Genomic DNA, 17,011 nt, shown 5'->3' with positions numbered 1-17,011 from the left:
TCTTGTCCCACCAGTCAGAAAGTGTGTTAAAAGACTGCAAAAAGCAAAATGAAGCATTAGGTATTTTTGTCCCTAAACCAAGTGACTGCAGGCTTATGTTTTAATAATAGTTTATTTTCAGTCTATTGGTTCTGCCTAACCTTCCAATCTGCTCTCCATACAGTGGCTATAGAAAATTACAGGACCTCAGAGAGGCTCTCAGATTATGCTCAGACCACCTAGAGAAGGAGACTGGCACGTCTCATGCATTAGCTGCATGCAGACATTACTGTTGTTGATGCCAATTACATTTCATTCAAACCTCACAGTAAGCCTGTATGGCAAGAAGTCCTCTAATTTTATGAGTGATTAAAGTGAGCTTCAGAGAGGTTATACAATAGCCTGAGGTGTACACAGCTTCTGTCTAATTTCCAAGTCCAAGTGGGGCATAGTGGAGAGTCCAAATGAAGTTTTGATGAATTTCACTGGTTGAACAAATTCTGAAAACGATTATAAATATTTAAGGGGATAACAGGACTTTCAAAAGAAACAAGTGATTGATGTGATTTTTGGCAATGTATTTCTTTTCTGGCCAACAGCCATATATCTGTCATAGTTTAAGGAAGTTCCCAAGATAGAGCAAACATATAATATTCTGCTCACAAAAAAAAAACAACCAAAAGTACACTTTAACTATGAAAATCATTTTACTATCAAAAAGCATATTGTTTGGGGAGCTACCATTCATAGCATTTCTCCTCGGAGAAAATTCCAGACACTTCCTTTCTCAATATCTTTGGAGGCACCTTTGGAAAGAGTGACTGGGTCTTGGAATTTATGTCGAAGAAAGGATTTATAAGGTTAAATTTTATTTCAGAAAGATAAGTTGCCAAAAGTTCACCACAATATTTCAGTCGGTTTCTCTTTTATGTGGTATGCAAGGCTCATTTGGGAAAAGAAAAAGAAACAAAAAGAAAATAGAAAATAAACCTCATTACAACTTTTTTGGATGCATTATAAAATAAATAGATGCAAAACTGAGTGGCTGTGGATACTTTATTGGATTAAAACAATGCAAACTGCATACTGTTTCTAAATGTTTAGTATAAACATTGACACTGAATATATTTGCAGATCAACAGCTGCTCAAACAAAAGCAGCGAATCTAATGGATTTCATAGTTGAAGCCCCCAATCAGAATGGAGTTCACATTCACCACTCATAGCTTATTCAATTGTGCTTGTGTACTGGCCTTTGTGACAAAATGATTATCTACTTTTAATCACCTCCTAAGAAGCAATCAAAACAAAGTTACTTAGTTGGTGTTTCCAGACCAAATGAGTGCAGGGCAATTAATTTTATTTCCCAAACAAAATCCAGTTAGTACTATTGATATGCAATAATGCTTTGCTATCATATTGCCATTGTGGTATGCATGCCCATCTCAAACATTTACAAAGACATTCCAATTGCATTTGAACTCTCTAATCCTGTCCTATGTATAATTCAAGTATTTCATTTAAGGACACCTATAAACTCTGAGGATTATAGATTGAACATCTCCCTTTGTGAGAAATGAAGAACTGCATGACCTAAATTGATTTATGACTTTGTAGGAATTTGAATGTTAGTTGAAGATGCTGGCATGTGAGAGTCAATTACTTAGTATAGATGTAGATAGCATATGTCTCCCAATTTACCTATATAATAGTTGATTATTCACTTTGCACAAAATAACTTTTGGAAAACAATGGAAATTGAGGTTTTTTGTAGAAAATGAGTGTCCACTGTTAATGCCAGTCACATAAGTCAGGAGAAAATAATGACATCTTCATAACAAAAGCAATAAAGCATAAACAAAAACAATCCCTCCACAACATTCCCCCCATAAGAGGGCGAATCTTATTGTCATATTAATTAAGTTATTCCCAAAGGTCTTAGGGTGCATGCCTCATAAACAACAAAGCTGTAATAAGTGTGATTAAATGAAGGTATAATTATTTAGTTTCATATAACGTTTCCTTTGGGGATGAATTTTGGATTTGGCTATTTTCACGGCTTAGTCAAAAGAGGAGATTAAGTAGACTGTTGTAAAAGGTGGAATGCATTAACTCTTTCGGGTCCTCTGAGTGTCTTTTAAGTAGTAAGACTTAATCTGTTAGAAGCCACGTATTCACTTGGGCTTCACTTACATCCCTTCTTATTCTTAATGCAGGCCATGCTATATTTATTTTTTTCAGCCAAAACCAATTTGTTATTTTATCCTTTTGTTTTTCATTTGATTCAAGAACAAAGTACTTTCTTAGAATAGACACTAATAAAAATAGTTATGTTTAGTAGTAAATATATACAACTTTATCATGTTTTTCTTCTCATTTTGGAAAGTAAGAAATTCCAAAGCTACCCTGATAATGAAGTTTTTATCTTCATGGCCTTGTATTATTTTGATAAAGTATTCTTATAAATACTCCTACAACTGCTGTATCTTCATGTTCAGTTCCTAATCTACCTTTTTATAATGCTGACAAAATGTATCTCCTACAGTATTATTTTTAACATGAAATTTCCCAGCCCTCAAATTTTAATGCCTCCCTAATGTCAACTGTCAGGGATTCAGTTTGTTGTTGTTTATTTGCTTTGTTTTAAATGAAAGTCAATCTCTTTAAATTATTGAAGTGCAAATGTCATCAACTCTAAAATAAGGGGAGTTAGGAAACTATTATGTACCTGGTTACTCTTTGAAACTGTGCCACACGTAACACAAGATTATCTCACATAATCTTCCCAGTAACCCTGAGATATGGAGAAGTAAACTGAGTTGTAAGAAGGAATCCTGTGGTCAGGCATGGTGTTGCATGCCTGTAATCCCAGCACTTTGGGAGGCCGAGGTGGGCGGATCACAAGGTTAGGAGATCAAGACCGTCCTGGCTAACACGGTGAAACTCCATCTCTACTAAAAATACAAAAAATTAGCCGGGCGTGGTGGCGGGTGCCTGTAGTCCCAGCTACTTGGGAGGCTGAGGCAGGAGAATGGTGTGAACCTGGGAGGCAGAGCTTGCAGTGAGCTGAGATCACACCACTGCACTCCAGCCTGGGTGACAGAGCAAGACTCCATCTCAAAAAAAAAGAAATCTTGTAAAGGCTAAAATTGAAAAGGGTGAATGTGTATGAGAGCAAAGAAAAAAAAAACCTGATATAAGAATTTATCAAGAAGGTGAGTGATTTTTGAGAGTCTGAGACCCAAATGTTTTATTCCTCCATTCTTTACACTGGAGGCCTTGTAGATTGCTACTGTTTGAAGACAACCGATGCCAGCCCATGCCTACACATGCAAGCGACTTTGAATACCATTTTCAGCCTAAATCAAACCAACTCTAGAGCATAGGCTCAGATTTTTGACCACCTCTCAATTGTCAATATCTAGAAGCTCTGTTCCCAAAGGCTTGGCCTCCTACCAATAAATATATGCTATTGAAAGCAACTAAGGCTGTTTCAGGGAGTTCATTGTGTACTAGTATTCTAAATAAATATTTCCTACTTACTTTGTATAGCTTATTATGTCTAGTCAGGCCCTTGTCTAGACATGCCACAAGAAAGAAAGCAATGTCATAATATGTATTTATAGATATCATTCATTTATTCTTGCATTCACTTACAAATATTGGAGCTGATGTACCATGTGGCAGGTATTTTTCTATAGCTTGGTGCTATAGTGGGAAGACAAACTCCCTGCATCCCAATAATCTATAATCTAGTAATTTTTGAAATTATTTTCTTTGTAGTATTAGAGGTTGACCAAAATCTCTCCATTTATCCATTGCTTTTTTACTTACAAATATTAATTAACTTACATATATAAAAAAATAAATTGAGCTATGTCTATAGGATGGAAAAGTGTGTAGTAATTAATATTTATGCACTTTTTATAATATGAATTTTTATGAATTAAGTGAAAATTATAAACATGGAATTATATATGTATATATATATACATATATACACACATATATGGTAGATTATTATACATAAAACCTATGTCCAAAAATTATGCCTGAGATAAATTATATAAAATTATTAACAATGGTTTTCTCTGTCATGGGTAAATAAATAATTTTTTGTGACTTTTCTAAATTTTCTGAAACTCCTAAAATAATTACATATATATTTTCTGAAAAAATAAACACCTATTCTACAAATAAACTATTCTGCTTTCTTGGTGATATAAATCACCTCTCACTATTCTTAATAATACCCACCCATATCACCATGTGTGTCTTAGTTGAACACACAGCTAGGGAGACATTATCATTATTATACAAACATAGAAAAGTATTTGTCACCAAAACACAGAGAAGGCAGCATTCACAGTAGTGGTTAGATAAATGTGGGGTTATTTTGGAAATGTGCGAATTTTATTATTTTCCAGCACTCTTCAAATCAGATGCAAGTGCCATTTAGACCAGTTTAAAATACATATATATGAGAGATATATATATATATCAGAAACATATATATATCTCATATATATATCAGAAACAATAAAGAAATGACTGAGGCTTCTCCACCTATTAAGAAAGAAGGAGAGGGCCTGGTGCGGTGGCTCATGCCTGTAATCCCAGCACTTTGGGAGGCCGAGGCAGGCAGATCACCTGAAGTCAGGAGTTCAAGACCAGCCTGGCCAACATGCAAAACCCCATCTCTACTGAAAATATAAAATTAGCCAGGTGTGGTGGTGCATGCCTGTAATCCCAGCTACTTGGGAGGTTGAGGCAGGATAATCACTTGAACCCAGGAGGTGGAGGTTGCAATAATCCAAGATCATGCCATTGCACTCCAGCCTGAGCAACAAAGACTAAAACTGTCAAAAAAAAAAAAAAAGAAGAAGGAAAGAAGGAAAGAAAGAAAGAAAGAAAGAGAGAGAAAGAAAGGAAAGAAAGAAAGAAAAAGAAAGAAACACTTTCTTCCACTGTGAATTTGGCAAAGCTTATCAACTCATGACATAGTTGACAACAAACTGAATACAGCTAGAGCATGCCAGATTTGCAGAAGGCTGTTTTTCACGCACTCTATAGCAGAGACCAGGAGTAAGTTTTTGGAAGCAGTAGAACATTCCCTTCCTCTGGTTATCTGTGTACTTTAATGATTTCAAAATTTCCTTAAGATGAGAAAAGAATCAAACTTCTGTTAAGTAATAAAGGAGATAATTACAGACATAATAAGAAAACTATGCTGAAGCAGGCTTAAGGATAGCTTATGGGCTGCTTAAAGTTCCACTCCTTTATAATTGGAAACAAAATTCCCGAGGTTCAACCCAAGAACCAGCCTTTTTTTTTTTTCTTCAAGCTCTGTTGTCACTGTAAAGCTGAAAGATGGAACCAACAGCTTTCCAAAGATTACAAATACATAGATTTATTTGTCAGTACTGCAAGAAAAAAGAGAAGAGTGTGTCAGTCTAGGTGAAGAGCCTCAGATGGCTTCAGACTTATACTTGTAGGACACTGCTCTAGATAAAGCATGCAAACTTGTTATTTTTAATTCTTTTTTTTAATAGCTTTCAAATATGGTTTCATTATTCTAGGTTTTGAAGAGAGATTTGGCTATAAAAATCTTGAAGGAAATCTTTCTTCCTTCATGACAAAGTTAACAGTAATAACATTGTGTTGAGGTTTTATATGTGTTCATTCTTTTCATTCTCACAATCATTCTTTCAGGTGCACATTATATTTTAAATAAAAGTGGCATCCAGAGAGATGACCTAAATATCAAGAACATGTCACTTGAAGGTCTTGCACGTAAGATGTGAAGCCAGTTGCCTCTAACTCTGAGTTTAATAGGTTTTCAATGGTATTATAATGCCAAGAGATGGGTTTAAATGTGTGCTGCAAGAATAGTTAATTTATTTTAAAATGAACTCTGATGTATTAATTATATGACATTTAACACATCAAAATATACTTTTTAAACTGTCATTTTAATGTGAACTCTCTAAATTCATCAAATAATTAGTGTTTTGTAGACTCAAGCCAATTTTAGACCAAACACTGAGGAAATCCTATTTCTCAATGATAATTTATTGGTTTCCTAAAGTATGATATACCACAAAATCATATTTAAATTCAAATGTTCACAATAATATAAATAGGTTCATATAAGAAATAGTGCTATTGCATTATTTATAAGGAAACCAAAATAAAGGAAATCAAAGTAAAGTAAACATGATTAGAAGAGATGATTTAGGAGGTATTAATATTATGTTATAACCATATGCTGAGCACAGAATCAGTAATTCAAAACCAGAACTTTGAAATTTCACTTTACTACTAATTGAATATCCTCAGATAATTCAGTTAAACTTCTTGAACTTCAGTTTCCTCATCTGAAAATTGGAGGTAATTATGGCCAACTTACAAGATTTTTATAGCAGAGAAAAAAAAATAGCAGAGTAAATTATTCAAAGTATGTGTAAAATTTGTGTTATTAAAATAATCACTGCAAAGTTTAAAAATCAATGAAAATCTTCCTTGATTATGGCCAAGTTTCATTTATTCAACACATTTTTGTTAACTGTCTACATTTACCAGAATATTATTCGACTAGGGCTGCCATAGCAAAATACCACACACCACGTGCCTTCAATAACAAATTTATTTCTCACAGCCCTGGAGGCTGAAAGTCCAAAATTAAGGTGTTAGCAGGTTTGGTTTACTGAGACCTCTCTCCTTGGCTTGCAGACAGCTGTTTCTAGCTGTTTACTCACATGATCTTTTCTCTGTGCCCTTGCATCCCTGATTTCTTTTCTTCTTATAAGGACACCAGTCATATTAAATTAGAGCCCATTCATATGACGTCATTTAACCTGACTACCTCTGTAAAGGTCATATCTGAAAATACAGTTATATTCTGAGTTACAAGGAGTTGGGACCTCAACATATTAATTTTGTGGGGGATGAGGCAGTGAAATAAGGAATTAGCGTTCCCTAACCTAATACTTGGGAATCACGTTAGGGAATTGAATCAAACTATGTGCAAAACAGATGAGTTGCCTGCCCTCATGGAATTTCAATCTGGTGGAGGGTCATATGAATTAAAAGGATAAAAGAATACAATGTGATGAGATACTCTGGAGAAATTACTGGGGGAGCAAAAGCAGAGCGTTGGGGCATTTTATCCAGATTTAAGAGTCAAGAAAGATAACCAAAGAATTTCTTCTAAATTTACAATTAGTATAGAAGTGTGATGGGAAATGCAGGAATCCTCGGTTCTTTGTCCTCTTGGAGAAAGCATTCTGCCAAATGACTGATTTTGCCAAAAAGATAATTTACTGAAGGAAATTAGCAGAGAGTTATTTGAGGGGACAGTACACTCTGCAGAACTGAAGCAGAGCGCCTGCCGAAGGGATTGAGCCAGCAGCAGCTTGAGAGTTCCGCACTGGGTTTTTATTATGTCAGACCCTTTCTTGAAGTTCCCACCTCTGTCTTAAGTTTCTGCCTTTTTCTTTGTCTAGGTTTTCTGCTCCTGCTTTAGATCTCTGTCCTGTCGCCTCCTAGTTCCCGCCCCAGGTCTGTGGGACCCCACCCTTACTCTAGTTGGTGCGCATGTGCAGGCTGTTGCTAGCTAGGAATCCTACATATTGGCTGCGTTGCTAATTACTGCCACCCCAGAAAGGTCACATAATGGTTAAATCTGCACTTATTACCCCGGAGTGTATCTTAGGGATTTCTCCTTTGCCCTCCTTAGGAGCGTATAACCTACATACAGGTAGGGTAACTACAGAGGGAGCGATTACTGAGCATCTTAAGGGGCATTCCTTTCTGCTTGGGTATTTGGGAGCGATTACTGAGCATCTTAAGGGGCATTCCTTTCTGCTCGGGTATTTCCCCTCCTCTCTGTTTATAACTAGCATGCAGGTTTTCAGTGGTCCCAGGGGTGTGAGACTTTTCAGACTTTTCCCTTTTCTTGGGGGCTTCCAGCTATCTGCCTACTCTAACGGAAGTAGAAGTCAGTCTTACAAAGCTCGAAGAGGTAAAGTGTGTTCCAGAAACAAATGATGAAATAAGCAAAGCTCTAAAGTTGAGAATATGCATTTGGGGGATTTACTTAAAGCTACAGGGTGGGGCAAAGAGAAGAAGGAAGAGAGAAAGAGTATACAGAGATAAATGTGCATGTCACAGTCCTAATGGGCCTTTCAAGCTAAATCAGAGCTTTTGACTTTATCCTGAGGGTAACAAGAACCTTATAAATATGTATGAGATAAGAGAAAGACATTAGCAAGTTTGTGTTTCAGGAAGATTTATGATACAGAAAATGGGTTGGAAAGAGATAAAAGTGAAATCAGAATCTCCAGTCATGAAGTTGTCCCAGTATTCCAGTCAAGGTGGCCTGGGACATGGAAATATCAAAAGGAATGGAAAGAAATAGATACATTTGTGAGCTATTTATGGGATAGAATTTATACGTGGATTGAATGTGGAGGGATGAGAGAGCGTGCAGAGGAGTATGAGATGGGGCCTGCCAAGCTTTGGCCTCCAGTACATGAGTGGGTAGGAGCAGTATTGCCTGGAGGAGAGAACTGAAATGAACGTCAGGATTTGGAGGGAAAGGGTGAGTTTAGTATGATTTTAGTCCTGCTTTTTGGATGGACATCTAATTGGAGATGTCAAAGAAGCAATAGGCTCTATACATCTCGTTTCTGCTACATGTTAACTTGTGTTTTACTATTAATATATCATCTTAAACCAAATTCAACTCTATTATTTCTAAGGTAAACTGCATCTTATATCACATTGTTACCAAAAAGGGGTCCCAATCCAGACCCCAAGAGAGAGTTCTTGGATCTCATGCAAGAAGGAATTCAGGGTGGGTCCACAGAGTGAAAGCAAGTTTATTAAGAAAGAAAAGGAATAAAAGAATGGCTACTCTATGGACAGAGCAGCCCCATGGGCTGCTGGTTGCCCATTTTTATGGTTATTTCTTGATGATATGCTAAACAAGGGGTGGATTATTCATGCCTCCCCTTTTTAGATCATGTAGGGTAACTTACTGACATTGCCATGGCATTTGTAAACTGTCATAGTGCTGGTAGGAGTGTAGCAGTGAGGACGACCAGATGTCACTCTCGTCACCATCTTGGTTTTGGTGGGTTTTAGCTGGGTTCTTTACTGCAAACTGTTTTATCAGCAAGGTCTTTATGACCTATATCTTGTGCTGACCTCCTATCTCATCCTATGACTTAGAATGTCTAGCCATCTGGGAATGTAGGCCAGTAGATCTCAGCCTTATTTTATCCAGCCCCTATTCAAGATGAAGTTGCTCTGGTTCCAATGCCTCTGACAACATCAACTCTTTATTTTTGTAAGACACAACTAATAATTAGTGGCTTTCTTTTAGTTCCTTTGGAGTAAACTGTGGATTATAAGAAGTACCTGGGTGGGGCGTGGTGGCTCACTCCTTGTAATCCCAGCACTTTCAGAGGCTGAGAAGGGTGGTTCACAAGGTTAGGAGTTTGAGACCAGCCTGGCCAATGTGGTGAAACACCGTCTCTACCAAAAACACAAAAAATTAGCTGGGCGTGATGGTGGACAGGAGAGTCATTTGAACCCTGGAGCTGGGGGTTGCAGTGAGCCAAGATCATGCCATTGCACTCTAGCCTGAGTGACAGGGCAAGACTCCATCTCAAAAAAAAAAAAAAAAAAAAAAAAAAAAGTACCTGGTACCTGGACTGGCTCTTTTGATCTTATTTCATTTTTCTATGAATCTGCAGACAAGAGTTCAGCTCAGCTTAAATTATGTTATGGGCTGGTGCATTTAGTAAATTGTGTAAATCTATGCTGAAAGATGCAAAGAGGCAACCCATGAAAATTTATGTAGAGAAACCTCATTTATTGTTGTAAAGACACTTGAATAAAATTCAAAGCCATGAATTTACAAACACTAAAATGGGGGAAAATCCAATTTAGAACATAATTTTACTCAATAACAACAAAAACCCCAAGGTTATTTTTTAAAATTGTCAAGGAATTTGAATAAACATTTCTCTAAAGATAGACAAATAGTCAATGGATACAGGAAAAGGTGGATGCTGAACACCACTTATCATAAGGGAAATGCAAGTCAAAACCACAGTGACGTATCAGTGGGCACATCATTAGCATGGATTGATTTAAAACAAAACAAAACATAATAAGTGTTGGCAAGGATATGGAGAAATTGGAACCCTCTGCATTGTTGGTGGGGATCTAAAATGGGGCAGTAACTGCGAAAAAATGATATGGCCATTCCTCAAACAATTATACATAGAATTGCAAAATGTTGCAGGAATCCCACTTCTAGGTATAGAACCAAATTAAAAAAATAAGAATTCCAACACATATGTTGTTGTACACCCTTGTCCATAGCAGCATTATTTGCATTAATCAAAATGTGAAAACAACACAAAAATTCATCATCAACAGATAAATGGATGAACAAGATGTGGTAAATGCAGACAGTAGAATATTATTCAGCCTTAAAAAGAAATGAGATTGTGACATATGCAACATGGATAAACCCTGAGGACATTGTGCTAAGTGAAATAAGCCAGGCACAAAAAGACAAATACTCTACGATTCCACTTACCTGAGTTACCTAGAGTAGTCAAAATCATCATAAAGACTGAAATTAGAATGGGGTTGTCAGGAGACAGGGAGAAGGTGGAATGTTTGATGGGTGCAGAGTTTTAGTTTTAAAAGCTAAAATGTTCCGAAGGTAGATGATGGAGATGGCGACACAGCAATGTGATTATACTTAAAGCCCTCAAACTATACACTTAAAATGAATAAAATGGTAAATTTTATGTTGTACATCTTTTTCACCATTAAAACAAATTTTAAGAATCCACAATTTTATACTACTTTCTTTACTTGTGGATTACATTAAAAGTAAAAATCTCAGTTTGTCATAGAGCAAGTGTATGGTATCAACACTCCATAATATCATCAATAGTGAATGCTATCAATATGTAAGGAAGTCACATTATCCTACAAATTGTTTATGTGCTGCATATGTGTCAAAAACAGTATTTTGAAACAAATATCAAATTTACAGCACATATGGGGAGCTCTAAACCTTGAGATCTTCTTCCTATCCCCATTAACAGAAGCACGATTAGATGCTGAGATTAGAATTTACTTGGACTTAAGTACAGGAAAAAAAAATAATAGAAGTTAATTTACAAGCAGTATTGTTTTAAGTCTGTAATTTGTATAAATATTTCAGAGGATATTTAAAAAAAAAGCCCTTGGTAATGAGTTCCAATACATCAAAGCAGAAATAAACACATATGTTCATAGTGTCTGGAAGAAAAATACAAATAAATTATTACAAAATCAGAAAAAGATTGACTGGATTGATACTTCTTGGAGCTGCCGTTTCTTTTTTGTTAATTCCATTTATTACATGAAGTTGCTTGAAACTCCTTAGAAGTCTGTTTAATATTAGCTTGTTAAATATTGTCATAAATGTTTTAAAGTTTGGTTATTGCTTTCTTCAGATCCATAACCTTGCTTTAATAACCCACATATATTCACATCCATTTAGCAGACACATTACATTGTGTCATTAAGTTACACAATGAGTATAATTGCTTTACTTCCTACTGATTCTCTCCTAGGTCTAAGTCATCAGAAAAGAACATTAGAACATTCTCACAGAGCCTTACAATCTGAAAACCCACTGCCTTTTGAAAGGATCAGGCAAGGTAAGAGTCTTTCTGTCTCTCCCAACATCTTAATTATTTATCACCTTACTGTAAGCAGGTCAGGGGATTTTTTGGAGATGCTCTGTCAATCTGACTTGAATCAGAAAAAAATCTCAGCACTTACTCTCAGTTACAGCAGAACAAATGGCCAAGAGCTGATGAGAGCCACAGGGAGCTTCACACCCCAATTAGGATATAAAAGGGAATTATTAATCCACATTTGCACATTAAAAAATCAACTCGCTAAAAAGAGTCATCTCTTGGTTAGATGCTTCAAATCCTTTGGGTTCACCCCTTTGGTATATCTCCTGCTTCTTTTGGACATCTGGTTATTCTCACTCTCACAAATCCTTTGCACCTCCTCAAGAGACCAAAGGGAAAGCATGATGTAAAATTGGAATTATCGTTCTGGGCTTCAGTTGCAGTAAGCAATTAGATTAGATATGAACAGAACTTGAAACTGTTGGCAAATGACAATTTGAGAGGAGGTCATTTCCCTTGCCTTGATATCCTACCCCTATCATACACACACATACACCTTACCACCCCTGAGTGTTTTTCAAAAAACAACAACAAAAATAAACTCAAACAACATTATTCACTATGTATTAATTCTTAAAAGTAATCTTTTCATCTAAGTATACATTGTCCCCATGAAAGGCTTGAAATATCCACAGGGGAATACAGAACAGGGTCTCTGGGTTGGGGGGTGTGTAAATACGGATATTAGTGTAACCACTTGAAGAGTTCCTTCAGTCCACTGCACAAAGAAGATCAATTCACAGAGACCATGGCATTGCAATAAAGAGAATGTAATTGACATAAGGGTGGCCATGCCGAGCAAAAGACAAGTGTTATTACTCAAATTAATCTCCCCAAAGGCCCAGAAGTTAGGAATTTTTCAGATAGTTTGGTGGGTAGGAGTCCAGAGACTGGGGAGTGCTGATTGGTTGGGTTGGAGATGAAATCATAGGGAGTCAAAGCTGTCTTCTTGCACTGAGTTGGTTCCTGGGTGGGGGCCATAGGACCGGTCAGCGAGTCCAGGTAGGGCCATCTGGTTTTCATAAATGCAAAAATCTAAAAAGACATCTCATAAGGCTAATATTAGGAATAGTGATGCTATCTTCAGGAGTAATTGAGGAAGTTGTAAATGTTGTAACCTCTAGAATAAATTATTTGTATTGTTAGTAATCATTTGACTATACCTACATCTTAGTAAAATTCAAGCCCCTCTCATCTTCTTAACTTGGTGGCCTTTCTTAGTTTTACAAGGGCAGTTTAGTTTTTGGAAAGTGCTATTATCATTTAAACTATATACTAAATTTTCTCCCAAATTAGCTTGCCCCATGCCCATGCATGAGCAAAGACAGCCAGCCTGTGAGGCTAGAAGCAAGATGGAGTCAGTCATATCGGATTTCTCTTATTATCATGATTTTGCAAAGACAGTTTCATTAGTGGATTCCTTGGTCATTGTATCAGGTAAAGTAACCTAGTTTGAATCTCAGGAGAACTTTGCAGGACTATGTGACTTTAGACAAGCCTCATAACCTCTCTCAATCTCATTTCCATTATTTGTAAAAGTTAAAACTGCAAACATTACCCAAATCTGTTCTTCCATTTAACACTGTAAGAGACATATGCAATGTTTGAATGTATAAGACAGAGACTGAGCTCTCAACCAGGTGACAGTCTAGACTTGGAGCTCATCAAATTCAAATGTGCATACATATCCCTGGGGAACTTGCAATACATGAATATTCCTGCAGAACACAGAGAAACCCTGATTAGGAATTGTTGAAATAGCTGATTTTTCTCCTTCTAAATAAAAATTTGCAGTGTATTATTCATTAAACAATTTGTTATGATCAATGTGTTCTGATAAAGAATATGTGTATGTAATATTGTGAATGATATATTTGGTCTTCTTCCCAGTTTTCTAACATACAGATCCTAAAATCCTTGGACTTTCAAGGGTGATGAGTGTTTTTTGCATGCTAATGAGATGATTGGTGGCTGGGGATTCCTAGATAGCTTCAAGATGAGGCTTGGTTACCAGAAAAAACAAGGCATGATTGGAGAGTTGGGACTTTCAGCCCCACATCTGAACCTCTGCAGAGAGGAATGGGGCTGAAGGTTGAACTGATCACCAATGGCCAGTGATGTTATCATTCATGCCTAGGAAATATCACCCAAAGGACTGAGTTTGGATGGGCGTCTGGATAGTTGAACACATGGATGTTTCTGGTGGGTGGTAGGACGGGGAAGTTCTGTGCCCCTTCCCACATACCTAGCTCTGTGCAATGATTGTTCATCTGTATTCTTTATAATATTCTTTATAACAAACCAGTAAACAGAAGTAAGTACTTGTTTCCCTGAGTTCTGTGAGGCTTACTAGCAAATTAATTGAACACAAGGAGGGGGTGGTGGGAGCCTCAATTTATAGCCAGTCAGTCAGAAGCATAGACAAAATCTGTGGTTGTGACTGGCATCTGAATTGAAGGGCAATCTTGTGGGCCTGAGCCCTCAACTTATTTGATCTGATGCTATCTCTCGACAGGTAGTGTGAGAATTGAATTGAATTGAATTAGAGGACACCCAACTTATGTCCTCTGGAGAATCTGCTGCAGAATTGATTATTGGTGGTGGGGATGAATCTCCACACATTTTGGTAACCAGGAGTCACAGAAGTGTGCTGTAGTAAAAAGATGGTATGTTATTCTCTGAGTGTGATGTTAACTCAGAGTGTAATTGTTAACATTTTAGGTCAGCTCTCTTCTGCATTGCCATGAAGTTGGAAAACTTCCTTTAGACACTCCATACTTTACCTGAAAATGTAAAATGTCTCATATTGTGGCACCCACATGCCCACTACATGTTACAGTGGCATATATTGGTGATCACTTAAATCCAAAGGGTGTTTTTAGTTTTGTCTTTTTCAGAGATTTCCCTCTCTGTGAATACTGCCCTTGTTTATGTATACTATTCTCTCCAAATTGTAAATCTGATATTACCATTTCTCTTCTGGAAGTCACATAGTTACTACCCAATTTTTCCTGCAATATTTTCCAAACTTTGGCTAGGAAGGATACTCAGGGAATACCAGCTAGAAATGTTGGTTTTACTGTTTTGCCAATTCTCCCCACACCCGTAACTAGAAAGCTATCGTTTTAATCTAGTTTTGCACACTGAATTTCCAAAGATGTTGATTAGGTTTTAGAGCTAATAAAAGGCAGAACCAAAGCATTAGATTTACTCTCCCTGACATGAAGCACAAGTTCCATTATCTACTGGCTCCAGCTGTCTTGTTCAGGTTCCTCTCTCTTCCCACTTCTCCATGCATTTACCATATGAAATTAATTGCACTTTCTTGAATGTGCCGCACTTACAAAAATCTGAGCACGTTTCCTGGGCTTGGCATATATAACCTTCCTGTGGTGTTCTGTTAGCTCACTCCTACTTATCTTCCAAGTCTCAAAAATACCTTGAGGCTATATTTTGAGTCCCTTTTCTGTGTATCTACCAAATTTTGTGGATAATTCTACTGTAACCCAAACCACAGTATACTTTAATGATAGACTTACCTTTTGGTGTCTTTTATGAGACAAAGAGCCCTTTGAAGGCAGGCATTCTGACTGGTTTTTATTTGTTTGTTGTCTTAATTCCTAGTGATTGACATCTAGCTGGGGATAGGGTATGTGCTACTAAGTGTTTATGGAGTAAATAAATAGAAATATAAAATAATGTATTTTTCTTTACTCTCTTTTAATGTATTATTGATGTTTCTATATTTCCATTTCTCAAAGACAAGATAACAAGCAAAACAAACACATACAGGCAAACAAATTCAGAAGACCACATCAATTTTGTTAGAGATAACATGGAGAAATTAAGTGAAATGACATGTAAATATTTGAAAGGATCTGGTAATATTTTAAGATTCTCTGCGTTAACAATGTTTTTAAATTTTGTTTTGTTTTAAAGCTATTTAGACAATAGATGGGGAATCTGCTATCGCTTAAGAATATTCAGCAGTTCTCTCCATATATAACATACAAGAGTTCGACTTACTCCACATCCTTGTGTGCAATTGATACTCACAGTATTTTTCGTGGCTTTTCTAATAGATGTGCAGTGGTATGACATGTTTTTAATTTGCATGTTTCTAACGACTAACAAATTGAACATCTTTTAAATATGCTTTTTTGACAACCATAACTCTTTTTGGTGAATTATCTATTCAAGTTTTTTGGCCATTTACTAATGAGCCATTTGTTTTCTTCCTATTTAGTTATTTAGTTTTGAGACTTTGTTATACATTCTGGATACAAGTCTTTAAGTCAGACATGTGATTTGAACATATATTTTCTCATTCCATAGCTTATCATTTAATTTTTTAACAATATCTTTTAAAACATGTTAAATTTGAAAAAAAATTCTTTTTAAGTTGGGTAAGATGATTCCTTTAACTTTATTATTTTTCCTTTCAGAGTTGTTTTGCTTCTTCTAGTTCCATTGCTTTCTGAAATAAATTTTAGAAATGAGCTTCTCTAAATCAATAAAAATATCTTGCTGGGGTTCTATTGAAATTAAATTAAATTTGCAAAAAAAAAAATGGGAGGGATGCCATTTTTACCAATTTGAGCCTTCCAATCCATGAAAATGGTGTGCATCTTTATTTATTAAGGTCTTCTTTGATTTGTTTCATATGTCTTGAACTTTTCAGAATATAGTTTCTAAATATGTTTTATAAATTTATTAATGAGTATTTTATTTTAGAGCTAATTTAAATCTTTTTTAGAAGTATTTTAAATATTTACATTTTTAAACTTGCATCTATATTGATAAATTGCATTGGTAGTACATTGAAATGTAGATTTTTGTGTTTTAGTCATGCATCTTCCACTTTGCTAAAATCACTTAATAATCCTGAAAGATTTTATTATTTTATTGTTTTATTTTGTTTTTATGTTCCTTAGGATTTTCTACTTAGGCAATCATGTCACCTGCAAACAGTGGCAGTTTTAGTTCTTCCTTCCAAATCTGTATGCTTTTTAAAAAGTATATTTCGTCCTTTTTTTTTTTTTCTTTTTTTTTTGAGATGGAGTCTCGCTCTGCTAGTCCAGCCTGGAGGGCAGTGGCACAATCTCGGCTTACTGCAATCTACACCTCCAGGGTTCACGCCATTCTCCTGCCTCAGCCTCCAGAGTAGCTGGGACTACAGATGCCTGCCACCACGCCTGGCTATTGTTTTGTATTTTTAGTAGAGACAGGGTTTCACCATGTTAGCCAGGATGGTCT

Source organism: Hylobates moloch, unplaced genomic scaffold, assembly GCF_009828535.3.
Source record: "Hylobates moloch isolate HMO894 unplaced genomic scaffold, HMol_V3 SCAFFOLD_6, whole genome shotgun sequence".
Classification (NCBI taxonomy): domain Eukaryota; kingdom Metazoa; phylum Chordata; class Mammalia; order Primates; family Hylobatidae; genus Hylobates; species Hylobates moloch.
The sequence above is the reverse complement of the archived record's forward strand: the minus strand, read 5'-3'. Positions refer to the sequence as shown.